General features: G+C 34.4%; 1 non-coding gene across 1 annotated transcript; it reads left to right on the top strand.

The window, feature by feature from the left end:
• Positions 1–10,148: 10,148 nt before the first annotated feature.
• TRNAS-UGA (transfer RNA serine (anticodon UGA)) lies at positions 10,149–10,230 on the top strand. Its single transcript has one exon. It is a non-coding gene; the product is annotated as a tRNA-Ser (tRNA).
• Positions 10,231–18,028: the final 7,798 nt, after the last annotated feature.

The following is an 18,028-nucleotide window of genomic DNA, read 5'->3' as shown; positions in this document are numbered from 1 at the left end:
ATTATTATAATGATACAATATAGGTGCAAGGTTTCTTAATAGTGAATTTACTGGATGCATATTTATTTTTATGTATGTTAGAATTTAATAAAAAATATTTTTTTTGGACAAAAGTTATTTAAATGCAATTTTCATCTACATTTGTACTATCAAAATAATTTTTAAAAAGCCAAGATTAAGAATTATGTTATTTTATGCTTAAGACATATTTTTATTTTAAAGAAACAACACATGTGAATTAATTGCACCTGAACATTTCTTGTTTCTATTTGAGTTTCAGTTATTACTGTTGTGTGTTTTTCTAATTTTGTTCAAATCTAAGTATTTATGTGTTTGTAATTAAGCACAAATATATACAATAGGCTATCTTTGCTTTACCCACCTTGTGTGTCAGAACACAGAACCAAGTTTCTGGCATTAAATGTCCACAGATATACCACTGTGCAGCTGGTACTGGTGCAGGAATTCTGAGAATTCTGTCAACAAGTGCAAAACATGGATAACTAATTCAAACTCTTGATACAGGGATGTTATAGTCATTCTGCAGTTAACAAATGTGTAAAAAGTTATAACTGTTTGAAAATATAAGTACTCATAATACCAACAATGCTGTAAGAATATTATTACAAGTTACACCTTTTATAGTAAGAAGGAATATTTTAAAAAGAAGCACAACATTTCAATCACTCATGCAATCATTCTCCAGAACAAAAGTTTTTATGATAAAGAAGGTTCCAGTAATTATATCAACATTCAACACCTTTAAAATGTGTTTAAATTTTATAATTGAGTGATATCAACAGAAACAAATTGACAGATTATTTATATACTTATAATAAACGGATAGTTAAAATGAAACTATTGTCGTAAAATGTTTTGAAGCTTTTAAAGAACAAATACAACAAGCTGGCTTAGATTGGAAATGTCGGTGGTCTTGTAGAGTTGAAGGCTGAATTTTGCTGGGCTTGAAATCAGATCTGCAACTACTTGAGCCAAGATGTCATTGCTCATGTCATCTATTCTGCTGCTGATGGAGTCGTTTGAAAAAGGAATTTGGGATAACTTATTTTCAGCAGCTTTTTCCAGCATGATATTCGCCATCTTCAACATAGATGGTTTTACGAGTGCTTCACCAATGGTGTGTGGTTTGCCCTGCTTTGCGATCAAGTACGCAACTTCATACGATGCTGTGAGGATCGGTTTGTCGATGGATACAAAACCGAGAACAGGTAAAGTAGCCTTTTCATCGAACCTGGCTCTCTTTACCCTGAATTCAGAAAGCGTTGTGTTCTTGTATTTCCTATCTCCATGCAGTTTTAGGGAGTGTTCTCTTAGTTTTGCCGATGCTAGACTAGAATTGCTCAAGTTGGCATTGAAAATCATGCGTTGAGGACGCTGACTCCCATCATGTTCCGTTATACACGTGAATCCAAATTGTACGTATTCGTCCGACCACTTTCTGTTTTTGCTCGACATAGTTAGTATGAAGGGACTGAAAGATCAGGAAAAAATCACAAATGACGGACGATTACTACAATCACAAGTCGACTGCTAAGCACACGACGTTCCCTGCAGCACATATATTAAGGCCAAGTGATGTGACATGATCAGCCACAGCCAATGATGGCCAAGTGGAACATGACGTCACGAATCATATGAGTAGGGTGAATGGAACGGACACACACACAATGTGTGTCTTGACCTCTGCCAAACCCCTGAGGTTCGGGTGAACCCAGGTTAAGAACTGCTGTCTTAGGGGCTGAATCAGTATATGAACAGATCAATCACATCTATGATTTCCTGTTCTTAATTTTATGGTAGCATGTTCCCTTTCAATATAAAAAAATCACAATTAATGTTTTGCATATTTTGAATCCTTAGCCCCTGCATTTTCAATGTCTAATCAAAAACTCTGAGAACCGCTGTAAACCCTTAAAAAATATGAAAGCTAAAAGATATTCTATTTAAATGCCATATTTACATTCCATTTTCATAGCAGTGTGATCGACAATTGTTTTTATCCATTTTTGGAAATACTTTTACCCAGTTTGTCTGTAATTCCTCCTCATTATCAAAATGCAGAATTTCTTATTGCTACTTCCTTTGAATGGACTGTACCAATAACTTTTCATTGATGGGTCAATCACAAATGTTAAACTCTGTGTTAAACAAAGAAAGTACTTTTACTAATTCATGTGGCCAAACAAAAATGTTTATTAGTATTATAATTCCTGAATATTTTAAAATAGACATAAAGCATAGTCCTCACTGATCAGAGACCAGGAACTTTCATGGTAACAGATTCACAAGAAACAAGCAGTTGAGTGAAGACAAGACTAATAAGCTTAGTAATAGTACAAGAAAATCACTTGGTAGCCACAAGCTGTTGATACTCACAGTGCAAGTACCAGTCTTGAGGCTAACATCTAAGCATGATTCCAAGGTGCAAGATGCTTTTAAGAGAAAATCTGGAGATTTGTATACTTTTGAAGGTACCATACCAAAGAAAAGAAATATTACACAAGAAAATATCCACAGTGGTAATATGTTTGTTGATATGGACAATCGATCAGAAGTAGCAAGGGAGTTTTGTCGGTATTTGTGAGAGATGGGTTGGTTGATTTAGTGTTTTATAGCAAAAAGCAGCTAGGCTATCCCTGCCAAACATCCAGTAAAAAGTTAAAAGTACATTTAGTAAAATTTATAAAAGGAAATTAAGAAAAACAAAACAAAGTTAAAAAACAACAAATAAATAGCATAAAACCAAAGTGTACATCTAGTCTACAAAAACTACAGTAATTCAAGTTGTAAAGGACTTTCTGTAGTTATCATAACTCACCAGGAAGACTACCAGGTAAGTACAAAAACCACCGTCAGTCACCTGAAGTTGGCCTTTCCAGTCCTGGTTCTGAATTATTTGACATTATGGCCATTTTCAAAAAGGAAAGTAATAAAAAAGTTTTAAAAGACGTGTAGCAAAATTATAACAATAACTCGCCAGGATGACTAACAGGTAGTTCAAACAGCAGCGTTAGTCACCTGAAGTTGGCCTTTCCAGTCCTGGTTTCCAGTTATTTAATATTACAGACAGTTTCTAATTTCAAATGAAATTAGATGAACTGTGATTTTTAAAAGGGAGCCACAGGAAAGGGAGAATGTATAAATTAAAAGCTTAAATGGCATTAAAACGATTAATGGCCTTTAAAAAACAAAAAACATTATCAAGGTGGACAGTGTCACCATCACCAATAACACTGTCTAACATTATGGAAAAACCTTGGGGCAGAACACGTTTAAAATGGTGCCGTTGTTGAGAGTCGTAATGACGACAAGAAAGTACAATGTGGCTTATTGGGACCTGAGTGTTATACAAACTACACACTGGTGCATCAGTTCCAGATAAAGGAAAAGGATGAGTTAAAAAACTGTGACCAATGTGTTGTCTAGTTAGAACAACTTCCTCTTTCCGATACTTATGAAAGCAAGACGGGCAAAGACTATGGTCCTGTAATCAAGGTTCAGCCGTGACAGTGCCAGAGCAGACAAACTTAGTTGCATTGTCGGCAACCTCATTCCTGCAAATACAAATATGGCTTGGTATCCAGAAAAACTGGATAGAAGTACATGTTACAGAGAAATGGGCCAGACAGTTTTGAATATCGGCGAGAACAGAGTGTGAACCAACATGAAGTGATTCCAGGGCCAGTAGAGTACTGGCAGTTTGAGTACTGCTTAGCTTTTACGTAACCCAGGGCAAGAAAATTGACATACAGCTCAGCAGCGAACATAGAAGCTGAATAGGGGATTCTTCGAGCAAACACCGAACCACCAACAAACCATGGTAGAACCCACACAGTCACCTTATTTCGAACTATAAGTATAAACAGGAATGGAAGGATGGTTCAAAAGATGTTCAGCAAATAGCAGACAGTATTTCCAATCAGTAATGTCTACTTTCCTCAGATGACTTAAAGAAACGTCACATTTGGGGACTGTAAGAAGCCATGGTGGGAATGAGCTGACCAGTGGATACAGCAGTGTTATCCAAGGACAGACCCAATTCATCCAACTGCACCTGGATATGAAGGCCAAAAGAGCAATGGCAGACAACAGGTAGAGAGAACAAATAGTGATGGCACGACCCAAGGAAATACGGATCGCTACAGCCTTCAAGGGTATGTCAAGTGCCAAATACAGGGTGGCTGATCAACCAACTCTGCTACCCCTCCATGCACTCGTTACTAAATAAATAATTATGACCTTATGTCAGTACACATGAATACTAGTTAGCAGATGTTATGTTCTATTGAAAAACAAATAGTCTTTCAAACAGTTTCAAAACTTAATTTCTAAAACTGTATGAATCCAATACATACCTGTTCTTCCTGTGGTTTCATGGAGTGTGTACTGCTCTTCAGAAACTGCATAAGAGCTGGACTTAGATGGCATATTTCTTTCTTAATGTAAGAAAACCCACTTTCATACTTCAGTTTATTCTAAGGTTTGCTTAGAATATTCTTGAGCAATAGTGAAACAATCACATTAAACATTTTTAATGGTTAAAAAAAAACAGGCAAATCACAATCTCATTGTATGTGAAATAATTTTAAAATATGATAATAATTAACGTGAAATACACAAAAACTTTTCAAAGTCAGAATTCATTTGATCTTCATTTAGAAACTGTGGAAGCAAAAGAGCACATTTATATTAAATCAGAAATTTAGTATAAAGATATTACAAGCTCAATTTGTTTTATAAATAAAATATTATTAGCATGCCATAAAGTTCCTCAGAGCAGTAAACTTACAAATTAATACAAAGTAACTCCTTTGATTCTCAACAAAAACAAAAACTATAAGTTAAAGTTTCGAATTACAGGAATAGATCTGCAGCTTAAATTCCACAACCAGCAAAATAATTTGTTATTTCAGTGATACTGGGAAACAATAAAATATGTGTTAATACAGCATTATATATTCTTCAAAAAAGAAACTCAAAAGGCAAAATATGAGACAAATTGTTAACAAGTTTATTTCGGGTAGTTCTGTATGACATGTGTGAAACTTTGCACATTCACTGCTGAACATCCAAAGTCTGCAAAGGCGAAGTCCACGCTCACTAGGTGAAGTTTAACGTTACTCAACGTCAATAACGAGTATGCCCCCCGTGAGCATCAATAACTGCTTGGCATCTCCTGCCCATGGAAGCGATGAGATGACGAATCACATCCTGTGGAATCGTTGTCCATTCAGCCTGCAAAGCTGCTGCAAGCTGAGGTAGAATCTGCGCCGTCGCAGATGTCGGTCCAACTCATCCCAAAGATGTTCGATGGGGCTTAAATCTGGTGATCTGGAGGGCCAGGGAAGAACGTTGATGTTGTGGTGTCTCAAGAAGACAGTGGTGAGTCGGACTGTGTGAGGACGGGCGTTGTCATGTTGAAAAACGTCGTTGACGTTCACCATGATGGGTTGCACATGGGGCCTAAGAATCTCGTCGACGTATCGTTGAGCCGTAAGATTCCCTCGAATGTGCAAAAGGTCTGTTCTGGCATTGTAGGCGATGGCAGCCCACATCATGACGCTGCCACCATCAAATCTGTCAACATCCTGCACACAGTTTGCTGCAAAACGTTCACCTCTGATCGGAAATCCTACGCAGAGCCCTGGTATGGTTGAAACAGTAGATGTCGCAGTGGTGGTCCTATCCCGAAGGTTTTGTAACCGGATGTTGCGATCTTGTGCGGGTGTGGTCACACAAGGTCTGCCAGATCGTGGACGGTCACGAGTTGATTCATGTTGTTGGTGACGATTTCATAGTCTTATGATGGTGCTTAGGTGGACATTCACAGCTCTGGCAACATCTGATCGAGATTCGCCTGCTTCCAAGCGACCAATGGCGTTGATGCGTTGTGCTTCAGTCAGTCTTGGCGTAACTGTATTGCGTGTCGGTGGCTTAACACTGAGCTATGGAAACCGAGAACCCGTCACTTTTATAGGGATTTTGCACATGTTGCACTTGCAGAACATGCAGATCTCTCAAACAAAATTATTGGACACGCATGCGTTTTGGCGAAAAATCCGATGTTTTCCTCCGTTTTCAAAGTGCACAACTTTTATTGTCATTTTGGTCTGACAATCAGTGCCTTAACACGTGTAACATCACATACTCTGAGCTTGAAACGTTATTACATATATTTCTCTTTAAAATAACAAAAATATTCCTTTTGTGTTTCTTATTTTGAAGAGTATATAATTCTCATGATGTATGTGTATGTAGAACTAGTGTGGGAATTACAAGGACATGTGGATACCCCAACTGTTGCAGAAAAAGGAAATGTTTTAACAACACTGTTGGGTAAATCCACTTGTAGCACCAAATTGCTTTAAATGTCAAGTCAGTTATATCCAACAATAGCATCCAAAGAGTTTTTAAAAATCCCATTTGCTGGATTATAGAATGTTTGGATGAGAGAAAGCAAAATATTGTATTTAATGGACTTGCAAACAATCTGTACACTAGTTAAGGTCACCTCAGTTTTTGTTACAATCCTCTTCTTATTGTCAAAGAAAGGATAGTATTTATTCAAAAGTATTCAAAGAGCTACTTGTATAATTTCAAGAATGGAAGAATTGACTCATGGGAATGGGTTAGTCATACAGTCTAAGCTTAGTTAAAGTACACATGTCATGTTCTTAAAAGTTATATTCAAAATCGAACTGAACTTTATTATCCATACATGTTAATAAACTGGACATTAAAGCATATTTATAATTAAAAGTTTTATATTATCTGATGTTCACGATTTAATCTGTAAGAATGTAGCTTTGTGCTCAACAGCAAACAAAGTAACATTTTTATTACTTGGATAAATAGAATTACCAAAATTAAAGTTGTTATCTCTATTTGCAATGAGTTTATTATTATAGTGACAGTTGATTTAGTTATACTTTGGATTAGACTGCATAATACTAATCAATGTAAACACTGCCTGAAGGTAACCAATTAAATTTTCCAGTTCTAAACAGTTCTCTCAGTTGTTTAGCATGCAATGGCACTACAATACATGCTACAATAACGTGAAGAGGGAAACTTCAAGTCATTTCCACGTAGACCACAAATTACTTGTAAACACTGGAAGGTTATATTTAATAAACAATACTGTCATCATAAACTGAGACAAATACCCTTATAATGCAATTTTTTCATACGTATGATGTAGCGTAGGTTTATCCATACTTACTGAAAGTATAAGAAATCCTCTTTTATTCTTAAACATAAAATTCAACTTCCAGAAGAAACTTCCTTCCTTCCCCCAATACACAACAGAATGTTTCAAAAATTTCAATCACATTTAAATACTTTTTTCTTCGTATCATTCCTTGTTTCTTGCATCAGACAGAAATAGTTGTTAACATATGCACAAGATATTGAAAATTTGTTCACCGACTACAAAACTTTGTACCAACAGAGACCAAATCTGATTAATTTTATTCCACAAGTTGACTCACTCGCAAAATTCTGCTGTCATCCCATGTCTGAAAGTAAGGATGAAAAGACAGTAAAAGAACATATTTATGATGGATGACCTGAGATAGTATGTTTCACCATGATAAACTCATTCGTAAATTTTTGAAAGTATAGAGTGTATTTTAATAAGCTAATTAATTTTCTTTGCTCTTATGCTCTTATAAGAAAGCCCCCGCTAGTACAGCGGTATGTCTCCGGATTTATAACGCAAAAATCAGAGGTTCGATTGCCCTCGGTGGGCTGAGCAGATAGCCCTTTGTGGCTTTGCTATACGAAAACACACACACACACACACTTATAAGAAAAATAGCAAAAGTGTCACATTTTAGCCTTAATATTTGCAGAACAAGTGTCTAATCCTCCATAACATTCTTCTCCTGTTGATATTATCAGTGAAAAACATTTTCCAAATTCATGTTCACTCATTAAACCTTTCAAATTATACTTTCTCAATTGCATCATCTTATCATCAGAGTAATCGATCTAGTAGGTATCAAGTCTTTCCAATTATTTGAATTTGTTTGATTTTCATTTTTTTGGATTTCATAAAATTTTACACTAACAACTTTAGTTATGCAACATGAATGTACAACCTGTTTCTGTCAGTATTTTTATCACAATCATTAATGTGTATTATTGAAAATAAATACATTTTAATGAAGATAAATAGTGAAATGTGTAAAATCAGAAGGAAGAACTGCATTAGAAACAGCAAACCTAAACTTCTAACTAATTAAATTTGTTTGTTATAACTCAAAACATGTGAGATGTTGTGGACTTGAACACCCACACCTCTCTCTCCTAATTTCTAATTCTATATCTATTGCTACTTTTTATTTCTTATGCGAAATTGGCAAATGGAGATTAAGACTCATAGATGTGATAGATTGATAGATGGTGTATCCCGACTGTAATGTGGGTCCTATTTCTTCAGTCACCTCCAAAACCAAGTGTACATATGATCCCACACTGTAGTTCGTACCCTGGGATATGTTCAGTCAATGCAGCATTTTTTATTTAATTTGTTTTTGAGTTATAACAAACTAACACACACACACGTTAATTCTATGATTACTGACATTCCATTTCTGCCTTTACTAATGCATCATTAATGTAAGAAAAAGGTATAACTTGCATAACTGTCAAGGTTTCCCCATTTAAGTCCATACAGTTCCCCTGGAAGTATACAAACAAGCTTTTGATACATATAAATATCAAATGTCCCAAAATAAGACACTGATAAACTTAAAAGAAATTATAATGGTTATTCCAATCATATGATGTATAATTTATACCATACTCTACTTCCTACTTAATTAAATTTTTATTCACTTCTGGAACACTTCCAACTAATACAATAATTAGGTGTCATGCAGAATGATACAAAAATATTAAAATGATTAACATCAACAGAGAATGCCTTTAAAAATTGCATAAACCTCACAAACAATATTATAAATAAGTAAGAAAATAAACACTTTATTAACATTGTAAAAACTTCTAAGTATCAAACATTATTATACTGTCAGTGAAAATATTTAGTACTAAATATTAAGCTATTTGTTAGACCTCAAACATGATGCAAGAACATCACTAATTGATGGTTTAATTACAAGTACTCAACTAACAAAATTAAAATCATACAACAATAGAAAAATGGCCCTGGAAATATTATCGGCAATATATGTTGGGCCTGAAGGGCATATTTATCCCACAAATTGTTTTTGGTGAATCTAAGATTAACTGATTATTTGTGAGACACTATTATCTCTACTTAGGTTATTAGGTTACCAAACAATTTCACAATATTAAATGGGTGTTATAATGAAAGATTTTGTTACTGGATTTTGCCTTTTTATACGTTTGGTACTTCTGAGTCAATAGTATGAAACTGTTATTATGCTAAAATATCCAATTAATTGTATCTATCACACTTCACAGGTCATCAAATCAGCATACCACTGTATTACTCTTAATATTACGCATGAACGTTATTCATTTTCTCAAATTATTGTTAATATAGTATTACTACAACTGGGTTTCTTAACCAACCTAATTCAAATTCTCTTAAGTCTCACTTTTACTTCGTGGCTGGCATGGCCAGGTGGTTTAAGACGTTCGACTCGTAATCTTAGTGTCGCGGGTTCGAATCCCCGTCGCACCAAACATGCTCGCCCTTTCAGCCGTAGGGGCGTCATAATGTACGGTCAATCTCACTTTTCGTTGGTAAAAAAGAACGCCAAGAGTTGGCTGTGGGTGGTGATGACGAGTTGCCTTCCCTCTAGTCTCACACTGCTAAAGTCTTCGCGTAGCCTTCGAATAGCTTAGCGCGAAACTCTAAAACAAACAAACTCTTAGTTATTACTACGTTTATATCACACTGTTACAACTTCCCTCGCGCTTTATTACTAATAACTTACAATATTTATATTTACAAAAAGATTCAAAATAAAAGAAGAACAAAAACCCCATACTAATTTCAATAATTTTTCACAAAATTGGACGAAGAGAAACCACAACATTCCTGATCACCCCAGTTGGAGAGGAAATTCTCCAGATTTTTCTATCTTTAAACTAAACCTCTGCCATGTGAGTTTTAGTTCAGGTTAGTTATGACGGCAGTTGTGGCCGAGTCGTTAAGGTGATGGACTTGAAATTCATTAGGATATTCCCTCGTAGGTTCGAATCCTACCGACTGCAAATACCGTCGTTTTGAATATCCTGAAAGAAGTAGAATCGTGTGCAATATTAGTATTTTCAACAACATTCTACTCTTTCAGTGAAGTGAAATTCTTTTTAACTAATTTCTATGAATTCTTCTGGAGGACAGCGAAATGTATGAGAGATAATATTTGTGACATATTATGGATAAAGTTTCACATATATATTTATACTAAAACGATCAGGTGTTGTCATTTTTACGACCTAACCTTTAAAGACCTGGACTGTAAGAATTCTTATTATTTAAAGTGTTTGAACGTTCAGCAATCGCGTTATGGATATACTTGGGAATTTTTAAAGCGTGCGAGGTTTCGGCTACTAAGTTTGTCATTTTTAGTTTAATAGCTTCTCTACTTACATATTTAAAAATGTTGATTGTTTCCATTCGAAAAAGAACAAACAAAAAGAATGTAGGCAAAAATGGTAAATGAAAATGTTTCGCCATCGGTTTGATTCGAACCTACGATAGAAAAACCCAATGGATTTCGAGTCTATCGCCTTCACCACTCTTCCCTCGTAAAACAAAAGCAAACGGAGAAGGACCAAAATCTGTAAGGCAGAAATTTTCGAAAGAATAACAATAAGTCGTTCAATGCAGGTAACTTACCAATAATCGTGCACAACAAATAAGTGAATCTTTATTGCATGGTTTATTTAAGGTTTTGTAATATTGGTTATTAAATATTGAAAGTGGAGTTTGTCTTTTTATCATTTTGAAATCTCATTTACTTTATTTTTATCCATTCTTCTATTAATATATATAATTTGGCAAATACCTGAGCTCCCTGTCTAACAACCGTTGCGCTTTCACTTCCATTTCTGACAGCATCGTTTGTTTACGGTTCGATTGTTGTGTAGCCTGAGATATTAGTTGCAAAACGATTACTTTCAGAAAACATAAGAATTAGAGAAAATGATAATTTTTACAATTACATTCTGATTTTCAGTGTTCCAGGTTTTATGAGCCGTTCCTTGTCATCAGTGAATGTTCCGCAGCTATACACGTCGCCGAAAGCAAATGTTCGTCTGCTAATGCTTAAAGTCAGCTTCCTCAAAATGGATAAAATAGCGAACGATTGCAAGTATTGTACGTTATGTTTTGTTTGAATAGAAAATACGATAGAAAATGCATTAGAGTTATGTGAATGTGATATTTAAGATACAATAATTGGTAAGATTCATATTTAAAACTTAAATTGGAAAATATTACGGTGGGAGAGTGGTTCAGGTGAGGTACTTGATATTCATTGGGATATTCTCCCTTAAGTTCGAATCCTACCCACTGCAAGTGCCTTGGTTTTGAATATCCTGAAGGAAGTAGAATCGTTTGCAATATTAATACTTTGGACAACATTCTACTATTTCAGTGAAGTGAAATTCTTTTTAACTGAATTATTTGAATTCTTCTGGAGGACAGCGAAATGTATATTTGTGAATATTTGTGACATATTATGGATAACGGTTCACATGTATAGTTATACTAAAACGATCAGGTGTTGTTATTTTTACGACCTAACCTTTAAAGAAATGGACTCTAAGAATTCTTATTATTTAAAGTGTTGAAACGTTCAGCAATTGCGTTATGGATATGCCTGGGAATTTTTATACCGTGCTAGGTTTCGACCACTAAGTTTGTCATTTTTAGTTCATTAGCTTCTCTACTTACATATTTAAAAATGTTGATTGTTTCCATTCGATAAAGAACAAACAAAGAGAAAGTAGGCGAAATTGGCACATGGAGAACGTTTCACAGTCGGAATGATTCGAACCTTCATGTGAAAAACTGAAGGGATTTCATCGCCTTAACTACTCAGCCACAACTGCCGTTATTTACTCTCCAAAGTGAGCGTTAATTCTCTGTTGGAAAATGAAAAAAAAATTGAATATGTTTATTTTACAAGTAATAAAATCATGTGATATGTCATTTAACTAGGAAGTGTTTGAAAAAACTTTATTTTATTCTTAACGATTATTTTCACCCAATGTTAAAAACCTTAAATTCTCGAATAATTAAGGCTATGAACAGCTTCTCTTTTTAAAGATATATAATTTTAAATATAATTCAAGTTCACATGGTATAGAAAAGAAAATTTAAATTATTTTCAAGTATTTAAACAAAACTCGATCCAAAAACAATTTCTAAATCAGTGTAATATAAACCATGTAATATGTTTTAATAAACATTAGTGAAGAAATAAACTTTGCATATTATTTGATATCGTTATTGTGAATTAAAGAACCAAGAAGTAGATATACAAATATATTTGTTGATTTTGTATAATTACTATCATGAATTTGTCAAATCCTCTGTCATTACAACAGATCTTCTTATACATAAAATTCTTTCTGATTTTCTTTTTTCAAAAGATAAAACGAGGAAAAACTGCAGGAGTCGATAAAGTGGTGAATTATAATTGTAATGTAGTTTATAGTAGAGATAACTGTTATGAAACAATATTCATATTTTGCTATTTTTGTATCTCAATAAGAAATTGAAGCATATTCTGATTAACCATACATCTAAATGAAGCTATTCTCCTTCTAGTATTTTGTTAATAGAATGCTTACAAGTAAGAACACATTTTTACCTTGTAAGTATTCGTAAAAAATGGCTCATAGATATCTGAAAACATTGACGTCTTCGTGTAAAACCTTGTTTTTATTGTTTTATATTACAAAAATTAAGGTTTTGAACGTGACCTTAAAGTGTTGACATATTATTGAAATCCCAACACTGTTTAACAATATAAGAATAGTTCTAGACTGAAAAAGAAGGTGTTTCTAAACATAACGGTAAGCAGAACACGTTTCTTCAGTCACCCTTTTTAAAACACAATAAATATAATTTATCTTTATTCGCTTGTCTTTGAGGTGAATGACGACCCTAACTGTTATTGTCGGCTACTCAAATACTACTATTTTGTTGTAAATGTCTGATTAACTAGTTTCCAGGGTTGTGATATTAAAAAAGCCTGAGTTATCTATTGAACGAAGAACATACTTAGTTTGGAAGGTTGGCAGCATTCATGAGTCATTAGTACATTCAGTCATCTTTAATATTATTTTATAATACCATTTACTAATATTTAAAATAGTCTAACTAGGCTTTTACCATTTAAGAATTTTATTAGTGATGTGTGCTGATTTACAAGCAACGAGAGCCGAAGTAATCTGCACTTGGCATCTCTAAGGGAAATACAATTGACATCTCCATTACCAACCAACTCGCAACTACTTTAAGTAATTCATGATATATCGCTCTTTCATGTGGAATTCCACAACAGTCCATAAATGTGGAGCATTTTGTCTTGGGGGACGGGAGGGTGCGAAAGGTAAAAAGAAGCGAACCATGGGACCTCTGGCAATCATACGATTTATTCTCGTTGTGAAATACTCGTTCATGTATGTGAAGAAGCAGATGTTATATAAAACCATATTATATGAAATAGATAATCTAAATAAAGTGAAAGTTTAAAAATCAATGTACTTTTTAAAAATACACAGATAAGCTCTGTACGAATTAATAAAGCCGTTGAGTGGTCTAGCTACCAAAAGTAAAATCGCCGATTTAGTCATTCACAAACTATCAGCAAAGGTAGTGGATTCTTTATAATATAACAAACAAGCCTAATACTTGATTAGGAGCTGGCGTTATTGTTATCGAATGGTTCTCCACCCAGCGATCTACATGGAGAACTCCATAGAAAGTTGCACTCTGAAGAAGAGATAATAATGAAGACGTTAGTTTTTCTCTTCTAAAAGTTGTAAGAAATGTACATATTCTCTGAAATCAGTAACCAGAGCTGAAATATTTTAAAGGAATTATAACTCCGTGAATAGCGTTAAGCAAGATGAGAGACTGGATTACATGTTTGTTTCTTAGAAAGTTGGACTGCTTATGTTTCTTATTAATACACAAAAATTGACTAGCATTGTGATGTCTGGATATAGGTAAATTTTCACTACAGGTAATGGGTTAGTGTAGGAGAGAAATATGTTTAAACGCACCACTCATATAATATACACCACGACATTATATGTGAACCATTAGTACTCTTTCGTCGTTCGCTGGTACAGCGGGAAATCTACAGATTTAAAACACTACAATGAGGGGTTCTATTCCCCACGGTAAATTTAGTAGATAACCCAATGTGGCTTTGCTGTAAGAAAACCAACAACCTAATCTTTTACAATTTTTGTGATAATTTACTGATGATAGGACGAATTAAATACAAATTGTATTTTTCAGTAACGTTTAGTGAATCACAACATTTATTGGATTAAAAATTAATATCTTAAACATACTGTAGAATGGTGTAATGCATAAAAGTAAGTTGGTAGTAATTACGACAGAAAGTGTTCGTGCCCCTGCGTCCCGAGTAGTTTTTCACGTATAAATTAAAAAGTATCATGAATAGGCTAAGAGCTGTATAATATATTATATTTATTATACTAACACACATCTAAATAAATTTTTATGTAAATTAAACGACAAATAACTGTTTATAAACAAATAACCAAAAATTGGAGGAGCAGAAAGTGTTCGTACATTTCAGGACGTGTGAAAAAAACTGATATTCCCGTAACAATTTTGTTTAGTTTGGCGAATAAACTACATTATACCATTCCAGAACTGGACACTGGGTTCATAATTATTGGAATTTTGCCAGAAAGAAAATTACTTCCGGCAATTTAGCGCCGTCTTCGTCATTACCTGCTTGGTCATCATGGCGAACAGGAAACAGTTGTCCAGTGATTTAAAAAACCGAATTATTGTAAAATATAAGTCTCGTGTGGCTCTATCTGGTATTGCTACACAGCTAAATCTACTGTTCAAAGCATAATTGCCATGTTTATGCTTACAGGATCAACTTCTAACCCCTTCGGTCTGAACGCCCCACCAAAATTCCAGAGAGAACCAAGAAGAAGGTTCTCAGAGAAGTTAGTAGAAACCCTCGTTTAACACGTAATGACATACAGAAACTGGTAAGGGAAACTTGGGTTGAAGTGAGCACCTCTACAGTTACGAACATGTTACGCTCTTCTAGGTTCAAAGCATGCCATCTTCGTAAAACTTCACATTTAAAGCTTGTTCATTTAGAAGAACGATTGAAATATGCAAGAAAGCATGTAGATAAACACTTCACCTGTTGGAAGAGTATTCTTTGGTCAGACGAAAGTAAAATCGAGTTTTTCAACCAAAATGATGTTTGCTATATTTTCCGTAAGAAGGGGGAACGGAATCTTCCAAAGAACACGGAGCTGGCTCGTTTATGCTATGGGGTTCCATCAGCTCTTCTAGTGTAGGCAGCCTTTACCGCGTCAACGAAATCATGAAAAATGGAGAGTACGTTGATATATTAAGCACTTATATTTTAAGAATGATGCTTGGAACTTGCGGCTTGGGGTTCATTGGATCTGCCAGCACGACAATGACCCTAAGCACACATCGAAATATGTGCAATCCTGGTTGCAGAGAAGCCATATAAGCGTTATGGAGAGACCATCGTAGTCACCCGATCTCAACCCAATTAAAAACGTTTGGCATGAGTTGTTTGTTTGTTTGTTATTAGAATTTCGCACAAAGCTACTCGAGGGCTATCTGTGCTAGCCGTCCCTAATTTTGCACTGTAAGACTAGAGGGAAGGCAGCTAGTCATCACCACCCACTGCCAACTCTTGGGCTACTCTTTTACCAACGAATAGTGGGATTGACCGTCACATTATAACGCCCCCACGGCTGGGAGGGCGAGCATGTTTGGTGCGACTCGGGCGCGAACCCGCGACCCTCGGATTGCGGGCATGAGTTGAAGACCAGGGCTCACCAGCGTCATTCGAAAAACTTGCAAGAGTTGGAGACCGTCTATAAAGAAGAATGGAAGAAAATACCAGTCGATTACTGTAAAACGATCACGGAGGGCGAAACAACAGATTGCGCCAAGTAATTCACCTGAAAGGTTACACAACTGACCATTAAAGTAGACGCACGAACACTTTCTGCCCCTCCTATGTTTGGTTATTTGTTTATGAACAGTTTATTTGTCCTTCAGTTTACATAGAAAGTTTATGTAGATGTGTGTTAGTATGATATTTATAATATACCCTACTTTCATTATTCTAATCATGATACTTTTCAAGTTATGAGGAAAAAACTATCCATGACGCAGGGGTACGAACACAAAACCAAGAAATTCCTACAAGTATAAGATTACTGTGTGATAAAATGTCAAAAAACAATACACTTCTACTGATGAAATAACTTGTAAAACTGAATCATTTCTCTGAAATTACCTTTGAATATTTAATCTTTTCTATCAAATTAAAAACTCATAAAAACTTCATAAATTCATAAATATTTATTTTCTGAATGAATAAAAGCTGTCATATAATTTATTGTTCAAGAAAATAAACATTGAAAATTCAAAATATTATATAGAAATAAAGCTGTATACAATTAAAAATTAAAATATGCCTGAAACGAAGTAAGTAATCATAAAGTATATTTTAACATTTATATTTCAATGTGAAAAGATGTTTCGTAAATTTCCAATTTTATTTACTTTTCTTAACTCTCTTTTAATGGAGGGTAGACGAAGATATACCTTTAATAACACAGGAAAAACAATTTCACACCCAGTATTTTTAATAACATTTTTGGCTAAAAGTGGCCTTTGAAACAGCTCTAGTTCTGTTTCACTGTGAGCTCTCTCTTCATATTTATGTTTTAGTAACATGAAAATCATTTCTAAGTTCAAACCCAAGTTTTCACGTCTCGTGTGTTAAATTCTTAATGAGCTTTAATAAATAGAAATGATAACCTGTTTGGTTTCATCTTCACAATTTAATATTTATTGAATAAGCTTAGAGTTTCTTCAGGGTTCAAAATTTATTTCACTCTAAAAGAATTAGTATGGTTGAAGAATTTTTATCATAAAACTTATTATACTTCTGTACACTACGTTGTGTCTCGATATTGTCGAAAGGACGCACATGATGTGTTCGCACGTTCGAAGCCTGTCGTTCAAGAATATTTACCACGGAAATTCGTAAAACTTTATTCTGATATCCCAACAAATGGCCTGAAGAAGGATAAAATAATATTTTCTTTCAGTAGTATTAAAACTAAAGATTATATCTGTGCTTTTCTTTTCCACTCACAAGTATCGATGACATGCCTTTATCAATAAATGTACTCAGACGGTACGTGTATGGCGAGAGTGTACGAGAAATATACGAAATATACACGAAACGAATACACTTCCCACGTAAAACCGAAGGAAACAAAGAAGGAACAAAATCCGTAAAATAAAAGTATCAGAAAGAATAAAAGGAAGTCGTTCAATGAAGGTAGTGTACGAATATTCGAGCACAACAAATAAATGAATCTTTATTGCATAGTTTATTTAAGGTTTTGAAATATTTCTTATTAAATATTGAAAGTGGAGTTTGTCTTTTTATCCTTTTGAAATCTCATTTTCTTTATTTTTAACCTTTTTTCTATTAATATATAAAATTTGGCGAATTTCTGAGTTCCCTGTCTGGCAACCGTTGCGCTTGTCACTTCCATTTCTGACAGCATAGTTTGTTTACTGTTCGATTGTTGTGTGGATACATCTAGCCTGAGATATTAGTTGCAAAACGATTACTTTCAGAAAGACAGAATAATTAAAGAAAAAGATAATTTTTACAGCTACGTTCTGATTTTCAGCGTTCCAGGTTTTATGAACCGTTTTTTGTCATCAGTAAATGTTCCGTAGTTTCCGACGTCGCCGAAAGCA

This window comes from Tachypleus tridentatus, chromosome 11 (assembly GCF_004210375.1).
Source record: "Tachypleus tridentatus isolate NWPU-2018 chromosome 11, ASM421037v1, whole genome shotgun sequence".
Lineage (NCBI taxonomy): Eukaryota > Metazoa > Arthropoda > Merostomata > Xiphosura > Limulidae > Tachypleus > Tachypleus tridentatus.
The sequence above is the reverse complement of the archived record's forward strand: the minus strand, read 5'-3'. Positions and strand labels throughout refer to the sequence as shown.